The sequence below is a fragment of the Oryzias latipes genome, chromosome 1 (assembly GCF_053564925.1).
Source record: "Oryzias latipes strain Hd-rR chromosome 1, Olatipes_Hd-rR_3.1".
In the NCBI taxonomy this organism is placed as follows: domain Eukaryota; kingdom Metazoa; phylum Chordata; class Actinopteri; order Beloniformes; family Adrianichthyidae; genus Oryzias; species Oryzias latipes.
Window position 1 is genome coordinate 21,504,281 of NC_136237.1, and position 3,663 is coordinate 21,507,943.

General features: G+C 39.3%; 1 long non-coding RNA gene across 1 annotated transcript; it reads right to left on the reverse strand.

Moving 5' to 3' along the window:
* Positions 1-1,559: 1,559 nt before the first annotated feature.
* On the reverse strand, positions 1,560-3,220 carry LOC144994253 (uncharacterized). The gene is made up of 3 exons (XR_013657707.1): positions 2,964-3,220; positions 2,735-2,827; positions 1,560-2,601 (listed from the first exon to the last, which is right to left on the reverse strand). It is a non-coding gene; the product is annotated as an uncharacterized LOC144994253 (long non-coding RNA).
* Positions 3,221-3,663: the final 443 nt, after the last annotated feature.

Consider the following 3,663-nt stretch of genomic DNA (forward strand, 5'->3'; position numbering starts at 1 on the left):
ACATAAGGTGTCTGAGTGGAGCTAAACGCTTCTTTATGTGAGCTGATGAAATGAGTCTTAGGAGGTGCTGTGCAGAAACAGAGGAGGTTTGTGTGGAGGCTGTAGATGATTGGAAATGCATGTGGTCGAAGCTACACACTCACTTACCCCCTACCCCCACCCCAAAAAGTACACACTGAACCCACACAGATTCACAGTGAATGTCATACAGGACAGTTCTGTACTTGTTTCCCCAAAACTCCTTTTTTCCCCCCAAGAAAGAGTTAAATGCGTCAATTAGTGGCATGGAAATTCACTAATCAAAATTCATCAGTTTAACCTAAATAATGTCTGATTTTCTAAATGACAGTAAGATTAAAGAACACAATGAAATAAAATAAAAAAAAAACTGAAAAAATATGTTAACTTCAAATGTATTTCTTTTTTTATTAATGTTTACTCTTATTCTGTCAGTAAACATTTTATTTTGAAAAAGTCATGGAATGTTGCATTTTTCCTTAGAAACCAAAAAAATGTATCATGAAAAGTGATGAGGTACTTTCAGAAACTCACAGAAACAACTTGATGTGAATTATTCCAGTAAACCACAGGATGGAGCTGTTGAGTTTAGAAAAAAAATCAATCAAGTCACTTTATTGTGAATTCCTCAGAAAACTTCTACGTTGTTGGCAATGTATTAACATTATTTCTGAGAATTACAGCCTTTGTTTACGTTAAAAACAGTCTGAAACTACATCTGTGCGTCTCCCATAGCTCAATAAAAAGCATCTGCTCTGGGAGCAATTAAAGACAAATAGACAAACAAACTGAACAATATTTCATACATGTTTCCAGAAATAAAAATTATGAGCACTAAATTAAAAAATAACTTAAAAATTGAGGTTTTGATTAAAAAAAAAAGAAGATTAATCTCTGCTAAATTCTAGATCAGTCGCTGCCAGATCCAAAAATATCCCAAATGTCTTTATAATATTGACATGGGCCTCTGTGATCACTGTGTGGCTTCTTCGTTATCAACTTTTGTTTTCATGAAAATTAAAATTCACTCCCAATGATTAAAAAAACAACAACAACCAATCAACAACATGACGTATGCTCTAACACACATCATCAAGGTCAAATGATGTCACCAATGGCTTTATAAAGTCATTGTAAACACCGACAAGTATAGCTATTGTCCGGAAAATTCTATAGTCTTTGGAAAGAAAAAAAAAGAAAAATGAACTCTACCAGAGTGACTTTACAATCACTTTGCCGGTCCCAAGCCCGAATAAAGGAGTAAGGTCAACTCTACAACTATAGGAAAAACTATCCTCAACAGAATAACAGTCATTGTTTTTCTCAACGAACCTGAATTGGATTCACTGGCAGGAATCAGCAAAATGGTGAACCCGACCCAGGTGCAGACTGCCATTGGTGACATCATTTGGGCATTGATGTTGTCTGTTAGACTAGTGGTTCTCAAACTTCCTTCTGTGTTGTACTCCTTTAGAAATATATTTTTAGTCAAGTACCCCCTGACATGGGCAAAACATTTTTGGAAGAAAAAGGAGGTACAGTGCTGTAAAGTCAGATTTATTCAAGCCAAACAACAGTGAACCAGACAAAAAGATTCAGATGGCAAACATTGCATGTACAAACAAAAAAGAAAAACAGAAGACGTTGACCACCAGAAGGCATAAAACCAGTCAAAACTCAAATGTGAAAAATGCTGTTAATAATACATAAAATAAGAAATATACATGAATAACAAAAATCGTATTTAATCGTATCGTATCGTGAGGTACCCAGTGATTCCCAGCCCTAATGCAAACGGTAGCAGCTGCTCCAAAGCTTTCTGTCCCAGCTCAGGGTGCTCCTGCCTCACACACAGCCAAAACTGTGTGAGAGTGGATGCACCAAACTTCATCTGCAGGCCACGGTCAGATGCTACTTCCATCAGTTTTTCCTGATGAGTGACAGTGAAGCTTGCTTCTGTTTGCTTCAGACAAGAGAAATGGGTTTCTCACCCAATCCAGCTGCACAGATTTCTCATCAATGTCAGTAAAGTAGGAGTGAAAACCACTGAGCAAGTTAGCCAAATGTCCCACTGTGACTAACTTCACCGGAGCTGTCGCCACATCCTCATTTGAGAGAAACACATCCAACTGAGGAAAGCAGGTGAAATCCTCCTGATCACGTGCCCTTTTCCACATCTCTGCTTTCTTCAGGAAACCACCCACCTTGTCATACAGGTTCAGGATGCTGGTGTCCTTGCCCTGCAGGGACATGTTCAGTTCATTCAGTTTCCTGAATATATCTGCCAGATAGCAAAGCTTTGCAAGCTCCCGTATTTTCACAGAGGCTGCGGAACAAACGTGCATTAAGTGGCCTTGACTTGATAAAGTTTAGAACTTTAATGCTGTCGTTCAAAACATCGTGATACACAGGGCTCATTTTCTTGGACGCCAGCACTGCCCTGTGTATCACACACAGTGCGTCCACTTGATGTCGGGATTTTCTTTTTTAATGATCCGTGCTATGAGGCCTTTCGCGCTGCCCGTCATTGATGCAGCCGCATCTGTCCAGACGCTGCTGCAGGATTTCCAGCTGATAGCGTTTCTGGTGAAAAACATGTTAACGACATTAAAATGTTCTCCCCGGTTGTTCGCCCCTCCATTTCTTCTTTGCAGAATAGAATGTGTTCACAGTCAATGTATCTTACAAATGCAACAAGTTGCGAATGTCCACTCACATCTGTGTTTTCATCCAGCTGCAGTGAAAATGAGTCGCCAAGTTTCCCCCACAACTTGTTCGATAATGTCTGTGCCCATGATATCAATCTATTCTGCAGCAAACGGTGTCATTATTAGACAGAGGCACATTTTTTAATGTGATCATTACAAAAATCGTTAATCATTTAATTGTGGCTTGGGATGACTTGAAATCAGAAAGTTTTCTCCTGAAGAACTCTGGTGCCTTACCAACGTGACATCCATGTTTTGTGGTGAGATGCCGCTGGAGGAGCGCTAGCTTCATGCTAGCGTTGGCTAACTTCTGCCGGCAAAAAAAACCCCACAGTGCCTGGGGTGGGTCAGAGCTCGTGGACGTAAATCCCTTTAAAACATATTCTTCCATGTACTTTCTGGCCTTCGTCGCCACTTGTTTTGTTTTCTTTTTCATTTGTCCATCTGTACTTTCAGCAGCATGGCTGCTGTGCCTTAACCACGTCTCCATAGTTACAGTGTTATGGTAACGACGTGTCGTTGATGAGTACGTGACGTCAGTGGGTCAAACTAACTTGGTGGGGGGGCGGTTTTATTTCAAAGGATATTGAAACTAAATACTGACTGTAAAATACTGTGCATGAACACATATTTATATTTTATCGAACTTTTTACTAAATATTTTTTTCAAGACTTATTATTAGGATGAGCCTACTGATTTAGATAGATATTTTGAAAAGCTTCACGTACCCCCTGCAGTACCTCCACGTACAACCATTTGAGAATGGTCCAACTGGCCTTTACATGAGTACATCATGTTGCCTAGCAACATGATGTACTCATGTAATCGCAACAAAGACTTTCTCTTGATGTAATGACATCATTTGACACCATATGATGGCTTTATGATGTCATTATAAAAACTGATGTATAGAGGTACTTTTTACATTTGAAAATA